The 21,780-nt window shown below is 36.9% G+C and overlaps 1 protein-coding gene and 1 non-coding gene across 9 annotated transcripts in view; both read right to left on the bottom strand.

Moving 5' to 3' along the window:
- The window catches only part of Snap25 (Synaptosomal-associated protein 25kDa), a 377,629-nt gene that overhangs the window by 120,745 nt on the left and 235,104 nt on the right, over positions 1–21,780 (bottom strand). The window lies entirely within an intron of this gene.
- On the bottom strand, positions 4,513–4,586 carry TRNAS-GCU (transfer RNA serine (anticodon GCU)). The gene has a single exon. It is a non-coding gene; the product is annotated as a tRNA-Ser (tRNA).

Raw genomic sequence — 21,780 nt, 5'->3', positions numbered from 1 at the left:
CAGGTGAGAAAGACTGCTTTAACAGCTGAGAGGTAGACAATGGAGGAGTTGGGGAGGATGACAGACAAGTGGATAGAGTTGTGGGAACAGGTTGTCGACAGTGAGGAGGGTCGGGGAGGCTAGACGCGCCATCAGCCTGAGGGCATGCCACAGAAAGCGGGACGATATAGGCAATAGTGCCAACCTAACTAAAATAGACTAAATTTACTGAGGTGATGTAATGCAACTAAATATAGTATTACTACAATAATTAAATAATTAGTATTAAATTATTAAACTATTACTTTCTTAATATAACAAACAACTTATGAGGAGTTGCCTTGACTTACTAATTATGTATCTCAGCCATACGGGTGATCCTTCTTTTCGTGTCGCCGCTTTTTACAATGATGACGCCGTCTTGAGTCCACACGTTGGTTTGTCCAAATTTAGTAATCGCTTCGCGTAAGATGTTGTGGCGAGTTTTCGTCAAGTCTTCCCGAATTGTCCAGCCAGAATTTTTTAATTTTCTTTTGTTTCGGAAGACCTCGCTTCTCTTCCTGTAACTAGCGAATTTCACAATTATTGGTCTGGGTCGATTCTCGTCTCTCCTACCAACTCTATGGCTCCTATCAATGTCGGCCAGACTCAAGTCCACCCCTACCTTCTCCGCCACACTAATCGCTAACACGTCGGTGTCCTCACCATTGTTCTCACCTACACCGAAAATACGCAGACACTGGCGTCGCTGGTATTGTTCTAAGTCGTCCAGTTTGTATTCTAGCTCCTCGATCCGACGATCTTTTTGCTCCAGAGCACTTTTGAAGTCACTAATTAAGTCTTTGTTTAAGTCGAGATTTTTCTGGAGTTCCACCACCACTGCACTCGTCACCGCGTCCTTGATCGTGTCGGCGAGAACTCGAACCATGCCCGCGTCTTGTAGCATGTCCCGTAGCGCGTCCTTCACCACTCGTTGCACGGTAGATTCAATTTCCTCGATTTTTGGGCCACGAGGAGACATGTTGATGAAATGTAAAGACAAATGTAAAGCTTAGTACAAAGAAATAAATCTGTGCTAAAAATATTTGGCCTGTGTACAGACTCACCTGCTAAAAATCACCGTTTAGTCAAGAGCCTCACTCGCGTGGTTATTCACTGTCCGTCATTACTCAGTAGTTTTTTTCCGTTTGTATAAGAGGAACTTCCTTTATAGGGTGTGGTTTTAGACAAAATTAACCAATTCTCTCCTATCTAATAGATTTTTTATGAAACACTGTAAGGAAATTACAGGTAGCATATATTTTTTGTATAGGTATAGACTATATTCACGATTCCATAAGAAGAACTTCCCCTTTATAGGAAGCGCTTTAATACAAAATTAACTTCTACACAACAGATTTTTATGAAATTTTGTACAGGAGTTACAGGTAGCATATATTTGTGTACAAACTGATTACATCTGTATGCTACCTGTAGGCTTAATCGTTGTGCAAAGTTTCATAAAAATATATTATATAGGAGAGAAGTCATTAATTTTGTCTGAATGCACCATTATAAAGGGGCAGTTCCTCTTATAGAAACGTAATCAGACTTTGTAGACAAAAACTATATTCTACCTGTAACTTATGTATAGAGTTTCATAATAATCTGTTAGGTGAAAGAGAAATTATTAATTTTGTTTAAATACAATTTCTATAAACGGGTAGTTCCTCTTATGAAACCATAAATATAGTTCTTATACAAAAATATGTGCTACCTGTAACTTCCGTACAATGTTTCATAAACATTGGTTAGAGAAGTTATTAATTCTGTTTAAATTCACCCGCTATAAAGGGGTAGTTTTTCTTGTGCAAACGTAATTAGAGTTTGTACACGAAACATATGTGCCACATGTAAGGCCCGTACAAAGTTTCATAACAATCCGTTAGAATGCAAAGAAGTTATTAATTTTATCCAGCTACTAGATTTGCGTTGGTCCCGCGCAGTGGCGTCGTGGTCTAAGGCATCCTGCCTAGGACTCGCGTTATGGAATGCGCGCTGGTTCGAGTCCTCATGGGAAAGAAATTTTCTCAAGAAATTTCGGCCAGTATGGGACCGGCGCCCACCCAGCATCGTGATGCACTTGGGGAGCTACGATAGGTAGCGAAAATCCGGTTTCGAAAACCAGCTATACCGACTGGGGGGGATCATCGTGCTAACCACACGATACCTCCATACTGCTTGGATGATCGTCCACCTCTGCTTCGGCATGTGGACGTGAGGCCAGCAGCCAGTTGGTCGGTCTTGGCCCTTCAGGGCTGTAGCGCCATGAATTTTACTAGATTTGCGTTCTGATCCACGGTGCGTTTGTTAAGGCTAGATAAAAATGTGTCCAATGTGTTTGTAACCTGATGTTCGATGTCATGTAAATAATCTTGCAGGCCTAAAACAGTGATCAAAACTTCTTTATCCCATGATTCTTTTCTACTGTTAAGCCAAACATGGAAAAGTTGCCGCCGCGTTACCGTGTCCCCCACCACTGAAAAAATTAATTACTGATAAGTGCACAAGAACGAGCAAACTTTAAAACAAGGATTCAATAGTCTAAACGATGCTGTATTAAATGGTAAAAGAATTACTGTAACCTGACGTGACCGGCTATATTAAAATTCACGTTATATTTGTAGAACTTTAACAAACTATTTGTATGAAATGTAAGATTTAAACCGTACTGTAAGAAGAAAAATACTTTCCAAAGGAACAACTGGATAATACGCACGGTAGAGCAATGTCGATAGTCGACGTTACTCGCTGTCACTAGTCAACGGGCCGTACCGAGCCGTGTCAAACAAGACAATCGAAATAGTGGTAGTAAAATTCGTGACTATATTCTTAAATAAATCACTCCATTAGTCAAGTTCAAGGTTTATGCAGTACAACGACGATGTTTTGAATGCACTAAAAGAAAATGCATATGTAATAAGATGTTAAAATAGTTATGGCAACGAAATAAAGGGAAAAAAGGTGTTTTTCACGGAGTATTATTTAAATAACGGAAAGTAAATTTTCGGTTAATTTTCGCCAAAGCATTATGTACGTAATTATGACCGTTTTGCAGTTTTATATGTTGCCTAGAGAAAATACCTAGCTTTTACGAAAAAAAACTTTTAGGGGCCATGAAATTATTCACCGCTTTAATTATATCATTGTTTATCAATATTACGAAAAAACTGTCATAAAGGCCATGATCGACTAAAAACATCGACACCGAAGAGATAAACCAATTCGGCCGTGATGAAACAAAAGAAAATGCGAGAGAGATTTTAGTTCGAGATAAAATTTTGATAACCATACTGTTATTAATTGGAAATCGCTTGTAAGATCTGTCTTAATCTTCTATGTAGAAATGTCGTCCAAACAAATTGGCGGTCCAAGAAAAAATCATTGAAATAGATGAGAGTAACAGTGGTGCTATCTCTCAGTAATCTTCAGAACAAAGGAGGTATAGAGAAAAAGAAACAAATTTCTCCTTCTAGATACCACAGACCAAAGTCATGTTCTTATGTTGATAACACTGTGTCGTAACCGTAACGGCACGGTTCAAAGCTACCGTGCTAATTCTCCAGTTTAGCGCAATTAGCTCTTTTTCACCCACATAGTGAGCGCCTCTGTCTACGATTGAACAGGAGCGAGAAGTGTTAGAAAGAACTCATTGTTTACATCCTTCTAAAAATAGCTTTTCACTGATAAAATAGTAAAAGCTATTTCTCACAACATTATCCAAATGTTAAAGAGCATGAATTCATATTCACCTATGCGTAACTAAACAAATCGAAATTTGAATTTTGTTCACCTAGATTGGTAGCGAGAGAGGGAAGCTTCTCAGTCCTCTTTTTGCTTTCCTTCACGCGCAGGTATGTTTCACGAGATAACGAATGGCCTATACACTCATAACAAACAGAAGAGCATTATTTTGAATAATTATGCTTGAGATAACAAGTGTAGTAAATGTAGTCTGTAATGACTTTCGCAGAATAACGTTACCCCAAACCCGGAGAAATAAATCGCTAGAGAATGAAAAGATCGATCTTTTTGACAACTGGTCATGAAGAGTGTCCAGGAAGGTTTCCAATAACTATTGTTGGTGATACTGAATCAACTAACCAAATTACTGTTTGAGAAAACATAAAAGCAATACAAGAACTGGAATTCCTAACATGCAAATGAAATAACTAAGGCAAATCCGGTACTGATGCCGCGGCGGGAGAGTTGCCGTATTTTAGAGTTCTGATGCTTCAGGTCATTTTCGGTAGATGACAGCACATTGTTCAGTCAGTTAAAGCAAGCATTGTAAGTGGATATGTTGAACATTTGTGGTGTTTTACGTGAGTTACAATTGATTTAATGCGGCAAGTTTATTAAATGTATCCTTAAAGTTTTTCTTAGCTTTCATATAAAGTGCCTGAAGTACTTCCTATCGCAGTACCCATGAAATTACATTGCATTACAGGTTTCTAACATTCTTCCTCTTTGAATAATTTCGAGGAAAAATTGTTCCGGGGCCGGGTATCGATCCCGGGACCCTTCGCTTAGCGCGCGAACGCTCTACCGGCTGAGCTACCCCAGGAACTATACACGACACCGTCACAATTTTTCCTTTGTATCCACTAACTCAAATGAGCTGACAAGACGCCAGAACTCAACTGTGAGTGCACACAAATACTGTGTGACTTAAATTGTGGCTTTCTGTTAACGTACCTCCAGTAACGAATGTATTATGCAAATCTGGCTTTCAGGTAGTAGCTCCCTGTAAAGCAGGTTTGAATAATTTCAAGGAAAAATTGTTCCGGGGCCAGGTATCGATCCTGGGACCCTTCGCTTAGCGCGCGAACGCTCATTTGAGTTAGTGGATACAAAGGAAAAATTGTGACGGTGTCGTGTATAGTTCCTGGGGTAGCTCAGCCGGTAGAGCATTCGCGCGTTCCGGGATCGATACCCGGCCCCGGAACAATTTTTCCTTGAAATTATTCAAACCTGCTTTACAGGGAGCTACTACCTGAAAGCCAGATTTGCATTCTTCCTCTTTACTTCACGTGATGTTGCCGCCTTGTTCAAAATTCAATATGGCAAGTAGGGTGTGCGGCATCTAACTTATACTTGAAGTGTGGTAGAGATGCCGCAGTATAAAAAATTGAATATATATTTTTTTTTATAAATTCATAAATATATTCAATAAATCTCTTTATTATTTTACATTGCTACTAAGTCGATTATTTATAAAAATAACGACGGGCTTTTTTTTGTGTAGATTACAAAATGTCTACTGAATATAAAAGAAAGGCGAATGTGAACAGAGGTCAGTGGAGTGAGGAGAAACAGTCGTCCAAAAGCTCAAATCAAGAAAAGACTGGCCCTGATAGTTCAAAAAGTAATTGAGTGATGGGAAAATTGCGTACTTGCTTACAATAAAGAATGATGATTGGATTGAATGTAAGACTGTAAAAAATGGTTTATGTGCCTTGCTCTCCATACGGAGACAAATTATATGTCTATCGTGGCATGAAAAAAGCACGAGAGTTAAACCGCGCCAATAAAAAGTCAACCTTTTCAACTGTAACCAACCAAGTAGTTAACATCCAAATTATAAGTATGTACTTTGAGAACCTTACCTACCCGTAGCTTGTTAATTTGTGAATAGAAATATTTTCAATAAATTTGGAGTGTTATACTTTCCTTTACATGTGTTTTTATATTTAATTCACAGCGCGGTGTCTCACCCTGAACAGACGCGGCAACTCTACCGGCATACCAGGGAGAGACTCCTCGAATCCAGCTTTTTAAATCGTTCTTATATCCACGAAATTTTAATTTCTACGCCTGTTGTACGTATATATTATGAAATCTCGTATATTAAATATATTGCTTCTGAATCTTCAGCCGTTTTGAGCCTATTGCAGAGAAGTTATAAACATAATTTTAAAAAGTGCGGCATCACTACTGCATTTGTCCTAATTCAATTCAACAGCTGGAATGTTACTAGTAATCGAACCTGATTCCGATGGATTTTTAGACACCACAGCAGAGGACGAAAACGAAATATTAAACAAAAATAAACTTCTCAGATGATGATGATGATGATAATAATAATAATAATAATAATAATAATAATAATAATAATAATAATAGTTCGGACTCATGAGACTATCTCTTCGAAGATCTTCCCTTTCCCTGTAATCGGACAGAGGATTTATAAAATCCCTTGGATGGCGTAAAACGTCTTTATTCTTGATTAGGTTAGGTGAGGGTGGATATCCTGATTGAATAAATACTACCACAGGCAGGATGAGTAAACCCTATACAATAATTTTGTAGACAATTAATGGAGTGAGACGGAGTAAAAAATTTAATAAATTAAATAAACTGAAATATATCAAGGCTATTGGTTTCAACAGCTGAATACTTGGTTCTAATGAGTGCAATAATTCCAAATTAACATAGAGACATGAGGTAATACTCCATCTGCCATCACACTTCACTCTGTCTCTAAATTTAACTGTTTGTAAGTTGTTTGATTTCACTCTTTTCAGCCACAGCGCAAGGATTTGCAGAATAGTCCGTCATTATTTAATCAATTACTGTCAAAAGCAATACAGTACTATAGTTTATTAACTAAATAATTATAACGTACGATATATAATTTTAAATTCAATTTCTGTTCACTTTGTGAGCAGCTGTAGGAGCAGGAGAGGTCAGACCGTGCGGCAGACATCAAGACTGACGACGGAAATCGAAGGCGAAGCAAAGCCCAAAGAAGTGAGAACCTCGTGTTTATTTTTATTAAACAAAGAATGGAATGAGACGGGTCGCGTGGAAAACAATGAGACACGAAGTTCATCATGCACTTCTGTTTCAACGGTACCACGAGTGACATCAGAGCTTGTAGGAAAAAGCTTACTTGACACAATACAATTTTTTTTTCTCGTAGGTCGGACATAAGCTGCTTGCTGTATGGAAAAGATTAATGTATACCTTGAATATTTCCACAATAGTTTTGAGTAAATTTTGCCTCAAAATATTTTTCTTGCGATATGCGAATTTTGTAATTTTTATTTATTCATGTATTTTTCATTTTTATATATTATTATTATTATTATTATTATTATTATTATTATTATTATTATTATTATTATTATTATTATTATTGTCAGTTTCTGTCAGATGCATTTCCAATTCACTGTGGGCTAAAGCAAGGAGATGCACTGTCACCTTTACTTTTTAACTTTGCTCTAGAGTATGCCATTAGGAAAGTTCAGGATAACAGAGAGGGTTTAGAATTGAACGGGTTACATCAGCTGCTTGTATATGCGGATGATGTGAATATGTTAGGAGAAAATCCACAAACGATTAGGGAAAACAACGGGATTTTACTGGAAGCAAGTAAAGAGATAGGTTTGGAAGTAAATCCCGAAAGACAAAGTATATGATTATGTCTCGTGACGAGAATATTGTAGGAAATGGAAATATAAAAATTGGAAATTTATCTTTCGAAGAGGTGGAGAAGTTCAAATATCTCGGAGCAACAGTAATAAATATAAATGATACTCAGGAGGAAATTAAACACAGAATAAATATGGGAAATGCCTGTTATTATTCGGTTGAGAAGCTTTTATCATCCAGTCTGCTGTCAAAAAATCTGAAAGTTAGAATTTATAAAACAGTTATATTACCGGTTGTTATTTATGGTTGTGAAACTTGGACTCTCACTTTGAGAGAGGAACATAGGTTAAAGGTATTTTAGAATAAGGTTCTCACGAAAATATTTGGGGCTAAGAGGGATGAAGTCACAGGAGAATGGAGAAAGTTACACAACACAGAACTACACGCATTGTATTCTTCACCTGACATAATTAGGAACATTAAATCCAGACGTTTGAGATGGGCAGAGCATGTAGCACGTATGGGCGAATCCAGAAATGCATATAGAGTGTTAGTTGGGAGGCCGGAGGGAAAAAGACCTTTGGGGAGGCCGTGACGTAGATGGGAAGATAATATTAAAATGGATTTAAGGGAGGTGGGATATGATGATAGAGAATGGATTAATCTTGCTCAGGATAGGGACCGATGGCGGGCTTATGTGAGGGCGGCAATGAACCTCCGGGTTCCTTAAACGCCAGTAAGTATTATTATTATTAATTGATTTATTTACTAATGTTTTATTGTGGTGTACAATAGCCAGCGGCCAATAATAGATCATTACAAATAATGACAATAACTACAATAAAAGTGCATGAATATAAAGTTGATGGATAGAAGTGAAATAAAGAATAATCCAAAACAATAATAATAAAACATGGGTTAGAATTGAATTCGAATCCAATATTAAAACAACAAAAATATAATACCCAAACTATACATTAAAAGGATCAATTTCATACCATGCAAATTGGTAAGTTTTATGCATCTGGCAACCGGTGAAAGAGATTTAGACTTACTGGTATAAAGTTTTTTTTTTTTTTTTTTTTTAATCTTAGTTCTTTAGAAGGAATCGGAAGGTAGATATTGCTTATGGTGGATTCACAAAGAATGCCATCACTCTCCTGTATAAAATAATAGATGTGATCCTGCCGACCGTTACCCATATATTCAATGCATCTATTATGACTGGGTCCCACCCCTCACTCTGGAAAATGGCATTAGTGAAACCTTTACCTAAATCTAACACACCTTCTAACAGTAAACCAATACAGACCGATATCAATTCTTCCCACTCTTTCAAAAGCATTAGAACATATTGTACACGGACAACTTACGAACTATCTCGACGAACACAAACTCCTTGATGACTATCAATCGGGTTTTAGGCATGGACACAGCACTACTACAGCCCTACTTAAAGTGACTGAGGACATCCGTGAAGCTATGGATAGGGGTGAAGTAACGGCACTAATTCTTCTCGATTTCAGCAATGCCTTTGGTTCTGTTGATATCGACTTGCTTCTTGCAAAGATGAAGGCTTTGCACCTGTCAGACAATACCTTGAGTTGGATGGACTCCTACCTACGGGACCGCCAACAGTGTGTTTCACTTGATAATCAATTCTCCCAATGGCGATGCACAAAGGCGGGAGTGCCGCAGGGCTCCGTATTAGGACCACTACTTTTCTCTATCTACATTAATGACGTATCAAAGAACTTACAGTATTGCCGATATCACCTCTATGCCGACGACCTACAACTTTACATACATTCCAGACTTAATACGATCAATGAATCGATTGACAAGTTAAAATGTGACCTAGCCACTGACTCCACTTGGGCGGCCAATTTCTGACTCGCACTTAAGCCAAGTAAGACTCAAGTCATGATTATTGGACATAAGCGTTTAGTTAACTCCCTTAATAACAGTAATCTTTCAGTTGTTACCCTTAACAACACGCAAATCCCTTATTAATCTGTCGTAAAAATCTTGGCTTCTTTTTTGATAATAATCTAAGTTGGAATTTTTCAAGTTAAAGAAACGATAAAAAACTCTGTTCCTCCATTCACTGTTTGAGTCGCTTGAGAAACTTCTTGCCCCAGCAACTAAAACTTACCCTAGTACAAACCCTAGTAATGCCGCACTTCGATTATTGTGAAGTTTTGTTAAGTGACCTAAGTTCTGAACTGTCAGTCAAGTTACAGCGAGCTCAGAATATGTGCGTCAGATACGTGTGCAACATCCGACGATATGATCACATATCGCCGTCCTTCGCAAGTCTCTCGTGGCTCCGACTTAAAGAACGCAGAACTTTACACTCTTTGTCTTTACTCTTTCGAATTCTGCACACCTTAACACCAAATTACCTTTCGTCTCGTTTCTCTTATCTATACTCTAACCACGACATAAATACCAGATCACTTATCTGTGGCACGCTAAGTATACCTCTTCATAGAACATCTTGTTATTCATCATCTTTTACAATATCCACCTCGCGTCAATGGAATTCCTTGTCACAAAGTATTAGGGGCTGCAAGACAACAAACACCTTTAAGAACAGCTTAAAATATAACCTTATTAGCATTTCATTCCAATCATACTGATTTAAACTATCACTGACTACATTGTTACTTTTTTCTTTAGACATCATCCTGATTGTGCTGTATTTTCAAAATTGTCTCATAATAATCTCTTTCTATTATCTAATATTATTTGAAATATATTAACATTCTATGTATTTTAGTTTAATTCTGCTACACAGTTTATTTCAGTGTTTAATTAATAGTTCATAGTATTTTGTTGTTTAATTCGTAAATAACTCTTGTATACATGTAACTCTCATCTAAATCAAATTGTTGAATTCTTTGTAAGTTCATGCATATGTATATACACTTTTTGCTGGTTGAGTGGAAGAGAAGGCCTTACGGCCTTAACTCTGCCAGCTAAAATAAATTATTATTATTATTATTATTATTATTATTATTTATAGCCTTACAAAAGAAAAGTCGAGATCAAGACATCTGGCATAAAGACTAGAACAGTTAAATAATTACAGGTTAGCTCATAATTGAAAACAGAGGAAGTTGGTAGAAATAATAATAATAGTAATGGAGTGATAATAGTGATGATGGTAGTGGTGCTAGTAATAGTAGCAGCAGTCAGTTGTAGTATAAGATTTAAGGATCATCTCAACTCATATGTTATTCAAATACAACATAGGCGACAAACGGCCAACAAACTCTGCCTGGGACTCTCTTCAAGGGATAGAGTTTTTATGTTAAGTTACAGCAAAATCTACAAGGGCATATTTCCTTCCTGGAAGAAACTATGCTAAGATTTTATCACCCTTCAAAATTCACCGCCCTCGGCCGGATTGAACCCGCGAACCTCGGATCCAACGGCCAGCATGGTATCCGCTAACCACCGAGGACAATTTGATGGGTTTTCCAAACACTTGTCGTTTACTGCAATAATTGCGTAATTATTACGCTTCGCATTGGATCCTGCCTAAAAAATTCCACTGTTTTGAATTATCTCCATTACAAAATTTTGTGTCAGATTATTATTAATGTGAATATTCTCTCTGTAGATATCCTCTGAATTTGCGATTATCTGCAAAAGGACGTGTGTATTTTTGTTACTGTAAGTACCTTGCAAATTAAATTATATCGTCTACATAATTCATGCATATTAGTATTAAAAATGTCGATAAGGCAGCTCTGCAACTCAATGATCGATTGATTTAACATACAAGGCTTTCATTTCAAAATTTCCCAGTCTAAATAACTAAAAACAAAAAACACGTCAGTTCAGATATTGAGGGGGAAGTCTGAAACCAGGCTTAATTGCATTTTAGACTTCACCCTCCACCCTCAGTCGCCCCCACTTTGAAATTTCAAATGGCACCCCTATATTTTCATACTTAAATATGCAAGAGCATTCAATTGTTTATACATCTCATTTGTTTTCGCATCTTTTGTTTTCTATCGTCGCCTGACAACCTGTATTTTTGTAATCAGTTGATTGTAGGATGAAAACACAGCTTATTTTGTGTAATTTCATAATTTAATCAATATGGATGACTTATGTCTCTCTTGAAGAGTAGACACCAATTAAAATAGTTTAATACACAGACACAACTATTACATGAAATGCTCAGTAAGTTTTTGTAGCTTTATTCCCTTCAGCTCTAATCAACAATAACAACAATCCAGGCAGAATAATTTCGAGGAAAAATTGTTCCGGGGCCGGGCATCGAACCCGGGACCTTTGGTTAAACGTACCAACGCTTTACCAACTCAGCTACCCGGGAACTCTACCAGACAACGATCCAATTTTTCCTCTATATACACAGACCTCAAAGTGGGCAGACAACCGTCAAGCAACCAACACTGAGTGCACACTAACTCTGTGCGACTCGAACAATCCAGGCTGTCAGGCGACGATAGAAAACAAAAGATGCGAAAACAAATGAATGAGATGTATAAACAATTGAATGCTTTTTCATGTTTAAGTATAAAACTATATGGGGTGCCATTTGAAATTTCAAAGTGGGGTTGACTGGGGGTGGAGGGCGAAATCTAAAATGCAATTAAGCCTGGTTTCAGACTTCCCCCTCAATATCTAAACTGACGTGTTTTTTGTTTAAATTGAATTCAATTTAAATAATTAGTTATTTAGACTGGGAAGTTCTGAAACGAAAGCCCTGTACAATTGTTTGTTCCTGCCTATTTTGTTTATCGTACGAACTTCTTTATACTCGTAATGAAAGTGAATTTTGAATATTTTTATTTTGCAATATATCGAAAAGTACATTTATTTTAATGTTTTCGAATGTAATCCGTACCGCTATCGTCCATGAAGGGCCAAGGCCGACCAGCCAGCTGCTGGCCTCAAGTTCACATGCTTCAGCAGAAATGAACGATCATCCGATCATTACCGGGTAAAGTATGATCAGCACGATGATCCTCTCAGCCGTCATAGCTGGTTTACGAAACTAGATTTCGCTACCTATTGTAGCTCCTCAAATTCATAACGATGCTGGGTGGGCACTAGTCTTATATACAGGCCGAAATTTCATGAGAAAATGTCTTCTCCATGAGGACTCGAATCAGCAATCAAGCACTCATTACGTAATGCGAGTCCAGCATGACCCCTTAGTTCACGACGCTACAGCGCGTGTCAATGTTTTCGAATGCTTGCAAATAATAAATATAAAATGTATTAGCCTATCTGAATGAAACATTCAACTTTTAAGAGTAGGCCTACGACGCTTTATCAAAATCTCAGGTTATTTAGCGTCTGAATGAGATGAAGATGATAATGCCGGTGAAATGAGTCTGGGCTCCAGCACCGAAAGTTACCCAGCATTTCCTCATATTGGATTGAGGGAAAACCTCCGGAAAAACCTCAACCAGGTAACTTGTCCCGACCGGGAATCGAACCCAGGCCACCTGGTTTCGCGACTAGATGCGCTAACCGTTACTCCACAGGTGTGAACTCTAAGAATAGTAAACAATAAGTCTATATCATATGTCTTTTCGAAATCCGTTCTGACATTGTAAGAGAAAATATCCTACTTGGTCGTCTATTTTTCATTAAAAATGAAAATGTACAGACAGATTCCTCTGTAATTTTCCACTTGTATCCTCTTCTGTACCATGACGCTGGTTTTCCATTCCATTAAGTCCCTTTTCAAAATATACTCGTACTAATGTTAAACAGCGTGCTGTTACATTAAGAATGTAATATTCCAGAGAGTAACGTGTTATATTTTCAAGTCTATTTAAAAGGCCACGAATTTCGTCACTAGAAACTCCAGTGAAAATGTCTAAACGTCTCCCACTAGTTATCAAAGATCCATTCACAATAAGAAATTAAGCGTAAATATAAAAGCTAGATGTTATGGACCCATTCACAATGGAACACGTGAACATAAATGTAAACGTTCAATTAAACCACCGGTCAGCATTTCATGCGGCACCTTACGTCATACTTATGCAGGGGCAGTTCACTAATGCATCCCTCCGCACGCACTCATTCCATGTAAGATAGGCAGAGTACATACGTAACTTGCTATCAGCAAGTCTGTTTCCAAACCATTAAATGTAAAGAGTGCAGCAAAATGAATTTGTAGAAGAATGAGAAGAGAAATTCTTTTGTTGTGCACAGGAAGAAAATGTAACATGTTTGTTACGTTCTAAACTACTTAAAGAGTTTCATATTATCACCATAGAGAGACATTGTATAAAACTCCTTTGTCATGTGTACTCTGCCATAATATTAATACTGATTAAGGAAAAAGCGTTCCCGAATATAGTTTTCTGATATTATAAAATTTCAAAAGTTTGCATAGAAATCTAAATAAGGGAATATTTCTCAGATTTAAACATTTCCCGAAAATTCATTACAATTCAAAATATGCACTCCTTATGTAATTTTGTGCTAGGTTTATTTCAATGTTCGGCTCATCATATAGATATGAGCAATTTATTTAAAAAAATGAAATGTTAAATGTAAAGCGCGCTCCCGATTGACGGACCAACATTCATTTGAGCAACTATAAATTGCAACTTATGATGGATAACCAAATAACACTTAACTAATTAGAACATCAAGATAGGCTGATAAATAATTTCAAATCCATCAGAAGGGTGCTAAGACATCATTTAGTTCGGTTACTCATTTCCAGACTATACAGGCGAGGTTCAGTTCTCTCCTCTTCTCAGCCTACTGCTTTCTACCACCCTGCGTCTTGCAAGGCGGACTGCGTTTCATAAGACGCCACCTACGTTGACGTTCTGCCGACCCTTGAATAATTAAACGTTCACATAGAAGCTGCACCAAGCTTCTGCGTTTACGGCAACAGGGCTCCCTTTTGGTTTACGGGTATGCGAAACGTAAGAAATCAGCCAATCAGAACGCACTGCTGTTGTTCGCAGTTTCACAATGGCGTCGTTGGATAAAATGTTAGTTGCTATTTATCAGACATTCCTGTTTGACAAAAAGACTCAAGTCATGCAAGATGCAGTGTTAAAAGCTAATGTGTGGTAATCAATTTCACATCAATTAAATATGACGGTAAATAAAAATGTTTTTTATGTTAATGTTAATTAAAGCATTATATTAATGTGCGAACATAACCTATTTCGTTTTGTAACGTTTGCGAAGTTTAAGTTATGTATTTATATTGTTGGTCTATCGTAAATGTTGTGGAATCGGAAAATAGGCCTACTTTGAAATTTTAATAGGCCTATTTATTCTATAAGAAAAATCTGCATTTTGTTACAGTTTATGTTTGTCAGTCAAGAATGAGACTGTTACGAGAACGACACAAGCAGCCATTTTGAGTCAGCTATCATCCCTTCCACTTGTTCTCTCTTCTGATTGACTAATCCTTACGTTTGCGTCATTCACTGTGAATGTCTACATACCAGTAATTTTACGAGTTGAAGTTTTATGTTATTACGTTTGCGTTTAATTTTCATTGTCAATGGGCCTTAATAGCGACAGAGTGAAAGATACAAATAAGTGAATGAATGTATATGTACCGGAGAAACAAGAAACTTGTCTCGTTAAATTGCATAGCTACGTTCACAGTTTGCACTTTAGAAAGAATCGTTTTGGTTATCACGACTACAAACATCGTAATCCTTACGCGATTACAAAGATCAATACGGCTAGAATAACATGAAATTATGAAGATGGCACTTATCCCTACAAAGCTGGAAGGTCAATTCATTAGACGTACCATGAGTTATTTACAATGGTGTGGCGCTAATTACAGGAATTGCACAATGGATATAAGAGAACGGTATACATGCGCGAAATTACACCTGGCAAGCAATTACTGCACTTCGGTCTGATTAGGTTAATTTCGAATTCGCGAAATGTGCGAGAGGACTGTAACTAGAAAATCTCACAACCGCCAATGGTGACATTTATTACTGGGAGAATTCCTAGAAGCAGGAATTATGCTATATATAGACCTGATATATACCCAGAAGCGTAGAGATAACCGACACTTACGTCAGTATACACCCTATTCCAATTAATCGCACACTCGAGTATTTATAGGAACTGTAACCAGTCTAGGGTTGAATCCACTGCTTAAAAAGAGAGGGAGATAGCATAATATAAGAGAATGTAGCTACACTAGCAGAAACAAAACTAAACTAAATTTTAATACGAGCAATTTATACCAACACATTGCATTCATAAGGGGAGCAATTGCATTAAATAAAGAGACATACTGCACACACAATGAAAAGTGTAAAATAAGAAACACAACATTTATTAAAAATTCACATACAATTCGTATTCTAGAACTTTACATTTGCATAATTCGAAGCCAGGACTTCATTTCAACGATAATACTATCCTGTCTGGAACTGTAGAGAAATAGCCTATCAGTTATTAATTATTTCAAGAATTTAAATTATATTCTTAAACTTCATAATGATCAACAGGTTATGGAAGAGAAATAGTCGTTGCTACTACAATATTAACAGATTTCGTATAGTCACCTAGTGACCCACCGCAGGTAACTGCAATGGGCGGGATATCCAACGGTATTGCTTACAAGTGTGTGCGTCCCACTTCCCCTTATCTACCAAACAGCTTAGAAGAGAACAGATATGTGAATATCTTCATTATTTCATGTAGAGAACTGAGTTACTGGCTCTTCTGAACTCACAATGTCGAAGCATGGAGCATATACAAGTTTAATGGTAACAAAAAGTTTAGGTGTTTTATTCTATTGGTAATCTAAGTTTTGTGTGAGGGATAAAACGTGTCAGCAGTGAAGACAAAGTACAGCATATTCATGAACCATTAGTGTATATACTGTTGTATAGGCCTAATTCTTTTCTTTCTTTTTCTTTTCTTTTTTTTTTTTTGTGTACGAATTTTCTAAAAATATAATTTTCTGGTTAATTTTATATTTTTAAATTTACCTCAGAATTAAATTAAAGACACCAATGTATTATTATTTTTATTTTATTTTAGTAGGTTATTTTACGAGGCTTTATCAACATCTTAGGTTATTTAGCGTCTGAATGAGATGAAGGTGATAATGCAGGTGAAATGAGTCCGAGGTCCAACACCGAAAGTTACCCAGCATTTGCTTACATTGGATTGAGGGAAAATCCCGGGAAAAACCTCAACCAGGTAACTTGCCCCGACCGGGCCACTGGTTTCGCGGCTAGAACGAGCTAACCGTTACCCCACAAGCGTGGACTATTATTATTATTATTATTATTATTATTATTATTACTATTCTCAAGTTTCTATTAACAATTACAAGTGAATATTAGATTTTAACTCTTTATAATCTTTGCAAGTGAAAGTGTCATTAAATAAACCATCAGCACCACTATTACTTTTACATAGATAAAGAAATTCGTTCATTTTTCCAGAGATGTTTATAAAATTTCAGATAAGAAACCTCTTATTATTACCAGATGCAAGAAATTCGTACCAAAACTGTTAAGTTGTGTAAGCTTGAACTATACTATACACCCACCAAATGAACAATAATAACGTAACTCTCACAGTCAACAAACCAGAAAAACAAACATGTACAATCGGACGGTAGCAAAACTTGTCTTTGTACCTTACAATAAGAAGCAAAATAGACAAATAATATCGTATATATTTGAACAGTAATTATTCTTCCACATCTAGTCAGTCATTTCTACATTTTTGGAATGCAGCAGAGTGATTGCTCCAAGCAATTGTTAGAAGGGATATTGAAATATACTAACATTGTATACAGGTCGAGAAAGAATACCATTATGTCTACTTCTTGAGTCTGATTTTGAAGTAGAATATTTCTATTTATTGTTCTATTTTCTATGCAAAGAAAGGTATTTCATACTACATATAGGCTTATATACAGAGTGAACCATAAGTAATGTCATTAATTTCAGGGGGTTATTCTTTGAGATATTTGAAACGAAAAAGTTTAATACAATTTTGCTTCCTTTTCGAGAAAAAAATTATTTTATGTGGAAGATTTCATAGCGTGTTTTAAGGAAAGCCATTGATTTAATTCCCAATATGCTCAGTCAATTCAAGAGAGTAGTGTATCAAGATAATAAATGACTGAAATAATTTGACTTTTGTCCTTCAAATATTTAGAAATGTTATCCGAACAAATGTAGCATCGTTCTGCAAAGAAACTTTTAGAATATTACATGTCTATAAACTAATAAATTGTAGATTATATTTCAAAATTACATAATTTCCAATAAAATGTTTCTCCATAATTTCTTGATATCTGATTATCAGTAGACTTTGAAGTATTGCATTCAACTTCGTGTGATTTGGAAGATTTAAATTCTGTCATGTTAAAAACCACTCACTAAACTGCACAACTGCACTGCGAAGGTTAGCACGTACCGGTAATGAAACTGCTTCCTTAGTCCCTATTGTGCAATTTGCCGTAATGTACAGGGACATCATTTTATTTTTACTAACATTTTTAATATTAACCTGCCTATACCTTTCTATTAACGATTGAAACAGGAAACACCGTTTGCTACCCTTTCCACGACGGAGTTCGATGATACTGGCGTAAAATACAAATCACTTTACTAGGTATAGGAGGGAAGAAAAGTGGTTCATCCATTTATGTAATCTAGGAAATATCGCAATTTTGAGTTTGATAATTTTCATTAGGTTTTTGTTTAATCAAAATACAGTACTGTATTAACACTTAGTGTTTTACACACGAATTGAGCTATCCATTCGGAAGTATTAATTATGCAGTGTATATTGTACTGTTACAGCACATTAGCGTAGTATATAGAGAATGAAGTTAAATTGAAAAATAATTATAATATCGATATTTAAACACATTTTAGAAAATGGTGGCCGTTCATTTCGATACAGGCTTCAGTTCTTTGTGCATATTATCGCACTATAGACTATTGTACCCAATTCCAATTACCAGTTTCGTCCTTCGTACGAGTAACTCATTTGAAATAATTCTGTACCTACTCTATAAAAGAGTACCTTACGTACTGTAAATTCAATCTTCACTTCTGCCCGATCCGAAAAGATAAAATCACTCAGAAATGCTATCTACTGTCCGTTCAAGTGGTTTTGTCGCAGGGTTGTAGAAAGGGGAGGGGGAAATCACGTGACAGTTAATTACTTAAGGAGGCCCTTTTATTTAAGTTATTTTAAACACTTGAATAATATTACGTAGACGTCCAATTCCTAACAGAAATTAATGTTTTCAGAAAAGAGCTAAGATAGCCCAGCTACTAGACTTTACAAAGGGCCGAAAAGAAGCAGGTGGGGGAAACCGGGATGCGACATAGGGAAACGGACGACAGTACCCGTACGAAAATATGATTCAATATTGAAAGCTCTTTCGTCATTGGAAAACGCGAACATATTTCTGAAAGTACTATACTCAGTAACTCAGTACTGCTTACGCGCCCTCGGCTCTGTGTCGTGAACGGTTGGAAGTTACTAGTAGAAGGGGTGGGAGTGAAGTACATTCCAAAACTCAGGTACAATAAAAATTGAAGTAAAAATAAAATGATGTCCCTGTACTTACGAAAGTCATCCATCCACACCTGCGGATACACTTCTGAGTTTAAGTGAACAGAGTATAGAATACACAGAAGACAGCTAGTGCAATAGAGCCGGCGGCGTGATCTATATGCCTGGCTGCACCCAACCTGAAAACTATGTTTTGGTCTGAACTTCCTACCCCTAATTATTACAATCAATGTCTGTCAAACAAAATTCTGAGGGCAATGACTTTATATTCATTACATTTAAATTTTGTTATAATGAACAATTAAAACGTAACAACAACACAATCAGGTCATGAAATACAGTAATGCATATTTGTCGCTTATTTAACGACGCTGTATTAAATGATAGGTTAGTTAGCATCGATGGAATTAGTGATAGCGAGATGAGGCAGAGAATTCGCCATGAACTATCTGACATTCGTCATACAATTGGGAAAAAACTCGAAAAAAAATCCCGCCAGGTAATCAGTCCAAGCGGGAATCGAATCCATGTCTGAGCGCAACTCCAGGATCAGCAGACAAACCCGGTACAGCCTGAGCTACGTCGGTGGCTTAGTGAATGTTGAAAGTGTAGTTGCACTGATGGACTATTTCTTCGATAATCCGACTACTTCTGATCTTTGTTTATTTATCCTAAAATATGTTTTTTTCTTTAAACAGAACTTTTTACATTTTCTGTTAGCTACTGCGTTGATTGACATGATCTACCTAAAGATACTCTCTGCACACTGAAAGTACGGTCAAATACACTCTTCTGAGACAACGGGTACAATACATTTTGTAGAACAAGCCCAGAGCTAGTTCGTCCACAAGACACTAAATGTCTGATGCATACAAAGTCTGGTTCTAACGGAGCATTTTTTTCTTCTTTAGTACACGGATGCTCAGCATAGGGACATTTTATTTTATTTTATTGGGTTATTTTACGACGCTGTATCAACATCTAGGTCATTTAGCGTCTGAATGAAATGAAGGTGGCATAGGGACATACCTGTGCTGGATTTGTAGATACCATTTGTGACAAAAGAGGACCTTTCAGGAGAATGGTGCACCTCATTTCGGCATATCTGATATTCAAGAGAGTACGTGTAGTTTCTCCATCCCTCGTGAAATTCGAGCAGGAGTTCCTTCAATGGAACAGCGAAAATCTGAGTGAGATTGGCGCTCACATGTACATAATATCTTCTCAGCCCACAATTGCCCTTGCAAGGACGCGTTTTAGCGTATATTTTAAATGTTCCTCCTATTTCACCATTCCTTCATTGGATTCATTGGCCCTTTTAGGGCACTGGCCTAGGCGAACAAATGCAATTCATCTTCTTTAGCACACTGGAAAAACATGAAGGCTCAGTATAGGTGCTGGATTGGTAGATACAGACACCATTTGTGGCAAAAGAAGACCTTTCAAGACACTGTTCTAGGTGAGGAAATACCGTTAGAAGGACAGAGGTGAACAACCTACTCATTGAATTAAGCTACGATATACATTTGCAAACTTAAGAGAAATGCATACATTTAATTCGTTCAATGAGTCATATGAGTATGAAGGGACAGTTTCTTTCCTTTAATTCTAGCAAAACTTTCGTATACTCACGTTTGTCCAAATGAAATTATTTACCAAATCGCCTTACGTACTGTAGGCCTAAATATGGACAGGAATTACAATAGTTATTTTTCGTAAAATTGAAAAATTGGTTAAAGTGGTGTTCATTACACAGACATTATCTGTATTGGAATTGCAATAATACTCACTTGATGTGAAATATTTGCGATAAATATGCTTTGTCGGCTGTGTATCGAACATTATATTCAACTTCAGAAACAGGTCCGAAGGATCTGATTTTACTCAAAAGATATCGGTAATTCAAACCAGCACAATGTCTTTTAGTTGCAATGTTTATTCTTGTTCTAGTTGTTTCAAGAAATTGTGTACTAACTTTTGTGTCGTATAGTCAAGAATTCAATTATAATCTGGCACACCGGCTACAAACCAAACATTCGATTCCCCACAACTGAGTAGTTCTTACTCTTTGGAAGCCTTTATCACCAAGTTAAGAACGCATAGTATAGCGAAACAACAGTCTTTGGGTATGATTTCGTACCTAAGTCCTATAACTATTACAATAACCGACTTATTAGCAGATGCTGTACGATCAATGTAATGACAGCTGCTACCATTCTTCTTCTTAGGCTCTACAACTTCATTTTCTGAACGTTTCGACCTTCTCTACAATTTTCTGTCGTTCTTTCCTATCTTGTACTAGTAGTCAGAAAGTACCTACCTGAATTTCAGGTGGCAACGCCATGCTCTGTAGGCAACTTATCTGTCTTGTCCGTGTGGTATGTGGCCTACTCTCCAGGCGGATAGACTCAGTGTGCCGACCGATCAAAAGGGAAAGTAATTCAAATTTTCAAATTCAAATTTATTCACAATTTACAATTGAAATGGTACATATGAATAGACATCCGAAATGAGCATATGTTCGTGCTCGGGTACAGTCAATGTTTAAAGTGTTCTTCGATATACATTTCGAGTTTATTCCTGAGGGCTGAACTGTCAGTAAGAAGACGCATGTTGCAATTTTTCGACGTCTTCGTGATGCAGTTCGACGAAAAACCAATTTGTGGCAAGAACAGAATTGGGTTCTTCATCATTATAATACCCAGCACATCGGTCGCTCTTGGTGAGCGAATTCCTCGCACGACCAAAATACCTGTTCTTCCACAGTCACCATATTCTCCAGATTTTGCTTCAGCAGATTTATACTTATTTCCAAAGGTCTGCGGGAAGTGA

This window comes from Periplaneta americana, chromosome 17 (assembly GCF_040183065.1).
Source record: "Periplaneta americana isolate PAMFEO1 chromosome 17, P.americana_PAMFEO1_priV1, whole genome shotgun sequence".
Classification (NCBI taxonomy): domain Eukaryota; kingdom Metazoa; phylum Arthropoda; class Insecta; order Blattodea; family Blattidae; genus Periplaneta; species Periplaneta americana.
Note: the sequence above shows the minus strand (reverse complement) of the source record. Positions and strands in the feature narration are given on the sequence as shown.